This window comes from Marmota monax, unplaced genomic scaffold (genome assembly GCF_021218885.2).
Source record: "Marmota monax isolate L192 unplaced genomic scaffold, Marmota_monax_Labrador192_F-V1.1 WCK01_AAM20220418_F8-fsc00040, whole genome shotgun sequence".
Lineage (NCBI taxonomy): Eukaryota > Metazoa > Chordata > Mammalia > Rodentia > Sciuridae > Marmota > Marmota monax.
The window spans coordinates 12769550-12780412 of record NW_026692782.1 but is presented as its reverse complement, the minus strand read 5'-3'; positions in this window follow the sequence as shown (position 1 = coordinate 12780412).

The window sequence follows — 10863 nt, the reverse complement described above, 5'->3', positions numbered from 1 at the left end:
TCACAACAGGATACATCTTGAGGGACTTTGATGAACTCAGACTCACCTGCCAAACCAAATGAGCTTCATTTTAGTGGCAATTGGCAGGGCAACCTGTGGAGGGGAGATGCAGAAAAAAGATGAGAGAACTCAGAAAAAACGACCTGAGACAGGAGGAAGCCAAGCTTCAGCATCTCCATAGTTTTGCCTGGTGGCAGAGAGGGTTTTTGCAAAAACCCAACAGTAAGTAAGTAAACGTTGACTAAATCAATATAAAAATTGTATTAATGATTGTATTTAAAAAATAAATAGTGGGGCGGTGCCAATGTAGGCAGCATACAAAACGAAGAAACCAAGAAATCTCCCAGGCTACTTCATGCCAAGGGGAGAGGTTGGGGGTGCACTTCTACCAAGTGTGTGGGTGTAAGGGAGACGTGAGAGAAAAAGGGATCTTTCCATTACTCGATCCAGAAAACATCTTCTTTCTACTGAAAGCAAGAACAATAAGAAGATTCTCCTGCTGAGATGCCAGAGGACTCAAAGCAATAGGGAGAAAATTCTCTCCTGATTCATTGGCAACTATAGCAGACATTTGATGGAGATGGGGAAGAAATGAATGGCCCTAGACTCAGTATTGCACAGAGCAGAGGAGCTACCCAACAGAGGCAGCAGTGTTGGGAAGGACTGGAGGTCAATATCAGTACTGGTAAGAGCTCAATTTCATCCAGATCATATCAAATGCAAGCACGGGGCTGTCTCATTTAATCTTCTCTCCTATCCTGTAAGGGAGATGCCATTCTTATGTCCATTTTAGAAATGAAAAGGTATATGGAGGTCGAAAGCATGCCCAAGGTTATGGGATTTAGGCACAACAGAGCCCAAAGTTCAAACTAAGGTGCCTGATTTCAAAGTTTCGATTTAAATTTTAAAATTATCTCTGAACTTTCTGAAATTTGAATATTTGCTTATCAAGATGTGATTTTAATACGATTCCTAATTCAAATTAATATATGTCCCCAGATAGACCTCATGAGACCCAAAATATCATGGGCTTTAGAAAAGAAAATGGCATTGAATTATAAAGAAAGAAAGAGAGGCCAGGGCAAAACCATTTTCTTTGCCACACTTTGGAATGAGTTTCTTCATTCTCATGCCAGGGATTGATGTTAATAACAAAACCACATTCCATGATTTATGGTTGTAGGTACACCTTTTTTATACTAAGTTAACTTAGCATGTACTGTAACTACATGTTACGTTACATGTAGATGTTAACTTAGCATCTAATGTAAATTTGGTCAATCTCAATAAGCTCCTTTATGACATTCTCATAAAACCATGAATTAAAGAATTATAGGTAGAGCTGGGGTTGCAGCTCAGTGGTAGAGTGCTTGCCTACCATGCACGAGGCACTGGGTTTGATCCTCAGCAATACATAAAAATAAAGATATTGTGTCCACCTAAAACTAAAAAAAAAATAATTTTTTTTAAAAAAAATAAAGAATTACAGGTATAAGAAATTTAAAAGTTTTTCAGGGTTCGACTCTATAATTACATGAACTTGTTGCCATAAGCTCCCCCCAAATAAAGGAGAATCTGAAGGACTCATTAAATGTAAAAAATAATGCAGAGTTCATCCTTCCTTCCGTTCCCACTGTAGCCCTAGAACAAACTTAAACAAAAAGCTTGACAAGCAAGTGCAGTTTTAGAGCCAAGGTTGATTTGCATGTGAGAAGAACCCATATGCAAAACCTAGCTCACGCTCTAAGTCCATTCATATCAAATAGTCCAAGTGCACATCTTAAACACTCAGAATCTGGTGAGACAGGCCAAGTTCAGAGACTCTTGAACAAGACCTGGCTGCGGGAGCCATCCAAAAATCCAGTGACACTGAGATGGGGATTTGGTCAATTTCTCAAGGTTGAGTGTGAACTAACTAGAGAGCCAGAACTCCTGGGAGCAGAGTCTGAGAGGCACTCCCATGATTTGTGGGGTTTATCTCCAAGAATCCTCCAGGTCATCACTATGAAAGCCAAGAAAGACCTCGGGTCTTACTCTGCATTACCATGAATTGCAAGTAAATTATAAGAATCGATATTTTTCCAGAGCCCATAATTAATAAGGGGACTTTTTGCAATATATACAAGAACTAGACACCATAATGGTAATTTTGTGACCTTAAAGAATTTCTGCAGCTTCCCAAAGGACCTAATTCACAGCCAGGAAAAGCACTCGCCCCCTCCCCCCCCAAAAAAAATCTGTGACAGTTGTGTCAAGCTGCTGGTCATTGAATTACAATGCAAAATCCACTTGCCAACAACCTCCTAGAAAGGAAAGCACAGGCTCTTTTACTGGGATCAAGTTTCTTACTCCCTGGAATGGCTTACTTTAGCCATAAAGTGTTCAGAAATATAGGGGGATACTACCACCCCCGTTAGGCATCTTTACACTGATTAATCCCAACAGCTGGATCCCACCAGCTGGAAAGTGTCCTTTCCTCCTATACGCCTCACGATGCCTATACCATTCATGTGATTTTAATGTAACTATATTGAATAGGTGGTGAGTGAATGATTCTTGTTTTCCTGTCAGAAATTCTAAGCTATTTGAGGACAAGGACCTACATGTTCTCCTCCAAAGCAGCCAGTAGCAGGCGGCACTCATTGGCTGAGTGACTGCCTACTGATAAAAGTTAAGTTGTGCAAGTATTCAAGGGTGAAGATGGTCTGGAGTTGGGAATTTGGAGGCATCTTAATGAGCAGCAAAGAAGAGATAAGGCTCAGATTACAAGAAGCAGAAGTAAAGCCGTGTTTGTTAAAAGGATGTTCATTCCTCTCTCTCCTTGACAAATATTTCTGCACCTGTGCAGCACCAAGGAACAGGTGGATTCCTGTTGGGAAGAAGGCAGCCATTAGAAGCAGAGCAGCAGGATTCACACTTCCTGGCGGGCTCCATCCTTCATTCCTATTAACGGCATTTCATGGGATGCTGGCTCATTGTCCATGTGCTTTTCTCTCTCTCTAGACGGTGAACCTGCTGATGGGAGAAACTATTCATGCCCAAGCCTGCTATGTCTCAGTGTATATGTGGCATATGACTTATGCATTTTATCTAAAACACATAATTTTCACTGACACCTAGTCCCATTCTATTTCATAATTAGTAAGTACTTTCTTCCCTGCAATGGATGCCATGACTTCAGTACAACTCTAAGATTCCTATTGCTCAACAAGGACGCAGATGACACCTGTCCAAGAAAATCCTTGTATTCACAACTTTTGTGCCCTCACTTTATCTGGATAATATTCTTTGACATTGGCCCTGCTTGGCCAACTCTTCCACTATGTCACCCCTGGCCATGCCTTCATTACTGCCACCCCAAGAGCCTTCAGTGTTTTGCGGTATTTGTTCCAACATCCTGATTCTTTAACTCATCAACTAGTCTTGGTCCCACCTTTCACATATTAGCATTAAGTGTGCCCTTGTCTTTTTGACATGTCCTGATAGGATAAGGGTGTAGTTCCTTCTAAACTCTGTGAACCTCTGGGAGAAACAAAGATGAGCAGTCTACTGGGTGATTGAGTCTGTGCTGTCCATTCGAACTCCCCGCAATGATGGAAATGTTCTACATCTGTGCTCTCCAATCTGGCAGCCGATAGCCATATGCAGCTATTGAATCTCTGAAATGGCAAGAGCAACTGATGAATTTCATTCCACTTTAATTAATTTAAATTTAGTCTGTGACAATTGGAGTGGCATCTGTACTGGACAGTGCAGGGGACAGACAAACATGGTACAACTACTAAAAAGACACGTTGGCAAGTGCTCTATAAGCAACATGAATCAGACACTGAACACATACAGAGTAACGAAGAATTAATTTTGCTTCTAATGGCTAGGGAAATTTAGCAGAATAGATGAAATTGAAATTGCAATGTAAAGAACAGATGAGATTCCATCAGAGAAAACAACATGAATAATAACTGCTGTCGAAGAAAGATGAGTTATTCAAACCAAAGGGATTTAGAAGTATAGAGACAAGAGGAAACAAAAGATTGGTCTGAGCCAGTGGTTTCTAGAGAGATGCTGTCCACTGTGGTAGGGAAAGCCACATGTGGCTGCTTGAATTTAAGTTAAATTAAAATATTCAATTGATCAGTTGCACCAGCTGCCTTCCAGCAGTTCAATAGCTCGTGGGATGGATGGCCATCATACTGAATAGCATGGATGAGGAACATTTCCTCTGTACAGAAATTTCTATCAGACTGGGTTGCTAGAGTTCTATTGTGGTTTGTTTTTGGTTTGGGTTTTGTTTTAAATTTACCTTAAATCCTCTGCTGGCCTGGAGGGGGAAGGATAAAGTCTAAAGGAAAGATAAAGTATAAAGCAGTAGAATCATCAATCTACCTAGGATTTGATGGGGAAGAAGGAGCCAAAAGGGACCCTGCTCTTTCCAATACCATTTCTTTCCAGACAGCATGACTGACCCTGGAAGCTCTTTAGGACACCTCATGGAACTTAGGTCAACACAGATTCTGTACCATCTGGCAAGAAAATCCTAAGCAATCAAATGGGCATGGACAATCATAGCACAAGATAAGAAGAAAAAAAAAAGAGTAGTAAAGAAACAAACATTCACCTAAAAAGGTTTTAAAAAAAAAAGTTATAGTTGCAAAAGATGCGAACTAGACCTGTGAAGTTTCAGGAGAGGGAAGTAATTCTTTCAAATGCATTTTGTTCTATTTGTTCTCCCCTTTCACTTTTATACTGATCCATGATGAACAGGGGTTCCCAACTCTCCATGAGACACGTACCCAGGCCAGCGACCTTCCACTATATAGAGTTGGCTGAGGATCACACGCAAAGACACTCTGTAGATAAATTCATCCTGCATTCCTGGGTAAGGCTGCTTCCTCTGTTTGCCCACTCAGCTAAGGCGAGCTCCAAGTCATTCCTGTTTCTCTCCCCTTTAAAAATCAAAGCAGGGTCTTAAGTGGTTCACCTTTTTCTTCCTTTCCTCTGAGCCTTATTCAGTTCCCTCTTACCCGGCATCTCTCAAAGAGTCAGCAGTTTTCTCAGGGAGTCTGTGATGTCCAAATTATATTCAGAGCACAACCAAGACTGGACTTAACCTTTTGCTTATTCTCTGACGAGTGAGGAGAGCTATTTTCCTGATGCTCCACAATGAGGAGGGAATGCATCTGTGTGTTTCAGAAGGTTTCCAGGCTGTAGGTAAAGGGTGGAAATAACATGGATGTTTGGAGGAGTTCATTCTCCGGACATCTGGGATTTTACGAGCACCTTTAGTTATACCATCTGTGTTAGATTTTTTTTTCCATCCAATAAATTACCACTTAAAAGTCCCAAGTCATCCTCATTTTATTTATCAAAATAAAACTTTTGTCCTTTGCAAAAATATTTTTAATTTTTTAAACTTTTCCCAAGTTTGTTTCAAACATTACTTTAGAACTTAAAAAAGTTCATTTTGAAGTAAATTTGAAAAGCATTTTAAATATGCAGTTTTGGGTATCTTAGAATAGTTTAGTGATTTAAAATCAACATTTTTTTTTCTTTTTGGGGGGTGGGGTGGGGTGCTGGTATTTAACCCAGGGATGCTTTACCACTGAGCTACATCACCTAGTCAATTTTATTTTTTTCTTTTGAGATAGGGCCTCCCTAACTTGCTGAGGGCCTTGTTAATTTGCTGAAGCTGTCTTCAAACTTGTGATCCTCCTGTCTCAGTCTCCCAAGTTGCTGAGATTACAGGCCTGTGGACACCTGGCTCTACAACTGACACTTCTTCCATCCACAGTTGACCATTAACTTCTAAAACACTGAGAAAGATAATATGGACATACTGGAGAGTTGTGTAGCTCATGGTAGGAAAACACTGCTCCAAATAAACTGAGCAAAATTATACATAAGAAGCTAAGATATATCTAAGCTGTCTTTTCTCAGGCTTATGGTAGATAATTTTCTAGTTGTGTCTCGTAGAGTACAACATTGCCGAACAGTATCTGGCTGTCAGTGAAGCTGTGATATCAATTTACGACCCAGTATGTGCAGCGTCAGTTGAAGTGGTCAAAACCCACCTGAGACTTTGGCAAATCGCCTACACTTGATATTTGCAGAATGCCTGCTAGATGAAAAGTTGGTATACCACCCTACACTTCCCCAAAACACAGCACCTTGATAAATTAAAGATGAATCTGCACATATAAGAATGGAATTAGCATCTCCTCTGCAAAATTATACTTCTGTTTACAATTAAACGAGCCCATAGATATGGTGAAACTTGTTGTTTTGCTTAAACTTGTCTGATATAGTACCAGCTAATGATCAAAGAAGATGTTTTATATAATTGCTTGGCAGCAAACATAAGTGGTAGTGAAATATTCAAAGTGCTGAATAATTTTTAAACATCTCATGTTTTATCCTGGACCAACTATGTTGACATTTGCACCGATGGTGCAAGAGCAACCGTGGATAAAACCGCTGCTCACTTAGCATGAATCAAGGAAGTGACACCACATCCTACTAGTGGCATATTCAATACCACATATTTGCAAAGGGAAAAAAATGCCAGTTTATCTTGAAAGTGTCTTTGATAAAGCAGGGAAAAGTAATAATATTATTAAATTCTGACCTCTGAGTGCATGGCTTTTTAATACCCAGTGTGACAAAATGGGGACCATGCCTAAAGTGCTTCTGCGGCAAACTGAACCCAATGGTTGTCGGAAGGAAACGCACTTACGTGGCTGAGTTACGAGCTGAGCTATATCAAAAGAGTGGCATTATACTTGAAAAGATGACTGGCCATAATGCTACGATTATTTAAATTTGTGTTTGGCCGTGTTTTATTGCAAATGAACAAAGTGAGTCAGTCACTCAAAGACAAGTGATTGTCAATATTAGAGTGACTTTTCTAATGCAGTTAATGATGGAAGAATGTGATTTCTTTTTAAATAAAACTTATCAACAGTTGGAAAGTTTGCATGACTCCAACAACCAATGCAGGAAAATTACAAAATCTTGAATGAATGAAGACGCATTTGAAGCGATAGACCTATAGTCTTCAATTTCACAGAGCATAAACATTCATTGATGTGGTTTTATATCCCACATTTCACTCACTTTTAGAAACTAGCACTTGTTGAGCTTTGAGGAAGGATCAAAGACCAATAACCACTATCTGAAAAGGCTGTTAAAATACTTCCTTTTCCAACCACTTATCCGAGTGAAGCTTTTACCAAATATGTGTCAACCAAAACAGTTGCAGACCAACTGTAAAAGCTGATGAGAAATTGCTATTGTCTTCTATTAAGCCACACATGTAAGACTTGTAAAGATGAAAAATTGTCAGTCTACTCATTAAATATCTTATTTTTGAAAATATAGTCCTTTTTTATTAAAATAGGTTGTTTAAGGGACTGGGGGTATAGCTCAGTGGTAGACACTTGCATGGTATGCACAAGGGTTTCATCCCCAACACCATACACAAAAAAACATTCACCATACATTGGGTGTAATATTATTACTATTGAACAAACTAATAAATATTTAAAATTTTTCTGCATTTTATTTTTGGCCTTAGTAAATATCAATAAATGTGACCCATAGAACAGCCATTTAAGTTTCCTCAACAATCTTTATGAAGTAAAAGAACCCTAAGACCCAAGCCTTGAGAACTGCTACTCTTGGCAATCAAGAGTCAAAAGTCACCAGGCATGGTGACACACACCTGTAATCCCAGCAGCTTGGAAGGCTGAGGCAGGAAGATCGCAAGTTCAAAGCCAGCCTCAACAACTCAGCAAAAGCCTGTCCCGAAAGAAAAAAAAAAAATTTAAAGGGCTGGGGATGTGGCTCAGTGGTTAAGCACCCCAGTTTCAATCCTTGGTATGCCCCCTTCCCACCAAAAAAAAAAAAAAAGAGTCCAAAGTCTTTTGAGCTGAATGCATCCTGGACACTGAGAAGAAAAAGAAAACAATCGATGCCTTTTGACATTCTTCACAGATTCTCCAAACGGCACCCTCCTTCGGCTGTGCTTGACTTGGCCCTTCCCTTCTCCTCTTCACTAATCCTGTGATGGTGGAAAGAGAGAATGGAGGAGAGTGAGTGCAGCTTTTATTCCTCTGCTCCCAGCACCTGCCATTGTTCCATTCCCTCTTCACTTCTGTAGGGTCCTCCACGGCTGACACACTGATGGACTCCAGCCTGGGCTTGGATCCACCCCCTTCACTCTCTGCGTAACTGCCGTCACGCCATTCAGCATAAGGGCACCTCAGTTGCCCCTTGCAGAGAATACAGAGATTTGCTGACTCCCGGGATTATGCCTAGGTTTTCACAATGCATCTAAATTACCCAGCACACAGGTGGAACTTGACAAATTTTAGTTCCTCTCCCTCTTTTTCCCACTCCCTTTTGTCCTTGAGTCCCATCCTGGCTTCCCAGGATCTGAAGGAGTGAGAGAACTGGAGGAGAGGCGAACATGCCGTCTGTGAATAGCCACAGCACTGCTCATCTACAATGGAGAGGGTGAGTCTCATCACCATCCGTCCCTCATCCGCAGCCTCTGTACACCAGACCTGAGCTCTTTCCCGATGCTTTATGTCTGATAAGCTCCAAGAGATACTACTTTTGTGGAGGAAGAAGATGCTAAAGGAGATGCCCCAGGATATCTGCTGCTGTGGGCAAAAGCTGCTCTGGCTTTCATGTATGTTATTACAAGATGCTTTCAGCCCAAGACCCAGCATTTAGCTGCTTCTCTGTTGAACAAGATGAGACATTTTTGAGACAGGCGTATGGTGGCTCTGGCAGACCTCCAGAGGCACTGCTGCAAGATGTGGCTTCTGTACCCAGAATACCAGGAGAGACTTGGACAAACAGCAGGCTGTTCTTATCTCTAAGAGTCATGTGAGTATCCAGTGCCCTGGTGGGCACATGACCCTGTTGCTTGGACAGGGCAGAACTAACAGGGCTGGAGCTGTGCCGGAGACAGGGTTCCAAAGTCCAGCCATGAAACTGTAGCAATAGAGGGCTTTCCGGGGAGTTTTGTGCATATAAGTTCCTCTCCAGGAGTCCCTGGGGAAAAGGGCCATGTTTCATGAGGCATTTTCAACCCAATAAAGCCACCCCTTCCTAACATGGCCATCCTGACCCTCAGCCCAGGCATTGAGAATCTGTCTCTTTTGGAAGTCATTCTGCTGCAGCTCTGGCCACCTCTGGTGCAGTTGTGCTTAGAGCCTGGCAAAGATCTTGTTTGGTTTTTATTGCCTCATTGAGAAACTGTTGTTGCAGAACACAAATGAAAATTGAGATACCTCATACATTTGGAGCAAAGAGGAATTAGGAGAATTTTGCTTTTTTTAAGCAATGGGATTCCCAATTAAAAAAATTAACTTAGCCTATCCACTTTGCTGAATCTGTAAATGAGTTTTCCAGCAAGAACTGCCTAGCCCGATTCTTTCTAACAGAAGGTGAACTGTCATTCAGGATATTCCTGGTGCTTATTTTAGACAATTGTTAAATTTATAACCAAACATAAACTTTTAGCCTCGTTTGAAGCCAAGTCTTGTTCAAAGAGAATATGATGGATGTCATTCTTCAACACCCCATCATGCCAGAAGGTACAGTATATAAAACATCCTCTTTGGAAGATGTGTTAGCAAACCTTTCTCTCAACTAGTTCCTATGACAAGAGAGCCCTGAATTTGCAAGGTAATGGAAAGATGCATCAAAGTTAAAGGTCAAACCAGGCTTTTACATGGGATCCACTGGGCACAAGGAGCTGGGGGCTTGGACTACTGGAAACACTAAGCTCCAAAGGACAGTGGAGCAGTCAGATCCCACACAGCTCCAACTGGGTGCCATCCCTTATTAAAATGGCCAACTGGGAATTCTGGAATCTTGGCAAAGTATAATTATGGTGAGAAGAGAGGAGAGAGATAGATTGAACTTTGCACATTACACAATAAAATTTTGAAGAAGTTATAGAACACACAGCTTTTCCAGAAGAAGCAATGTGAAAATGAAAAAAAAATGTGTATATATATATATATATATATATATATATACACACACACACACACATTTGTTTACTTTTTATAAAAGGAAAAACAGCCAGAATAAGTCAGTCTATTAAATAATCACCTGTAGAAGATGGCATGGATGAACACAGGGGGAATAGCAACAAAAATTTTTGCAGGGATTTCTTTACATATATCTTTGTCTTTTTTAAAAAATATGTTTTTTCTTAATTGTAGGTGGATAGAATATCTTTATTTCATTCATTTCTATGTGTTGCTGAGGATCAAATCCAAGGCTTCAAACATGTTAGGCGAGCACTCTATACCGCTGAGCCACAACCCCAGCCCTCTCTTTAGATTGTTTCAAATTTTAAACTCTTTTAAGAATTTACATATTTGAAAAGTAAAAATAAACCACAAAGGATGTATAAAGCAAGCCCTAGAATTGAATGCAAACAGGGAAAAAATGATTCTAACCATATATCAAATGAAAAAGCATGCAGAAAAAAATAATGACTTCACATAATGTGAATACATTGGGTAATAAGAAGAAGAAATGCAAAGAAATGATGAGATTTAGAATTAGGTTTGCTGTTATGAGTGGTATTAGTGTTTCAGTTTTGAAACCGTTCTGTTTGTGATGCAGTACAGAGAGACATGTAAGCACATTAATATCATGGGGAGTCAGTGTCTTTCTTCTAAGGGAGGGAGACAAAAATATGGAATGAGAGAAGCTGGGAGGTGGAAATTCTGTGGTGTCCTATGGAAGCGGAATATATAGTCAGGTACTGCATGGTGATGTTTCCATCAATGATGGCCCACATATACCATATGTTATGGTTTAGGTATTAGGTATCCC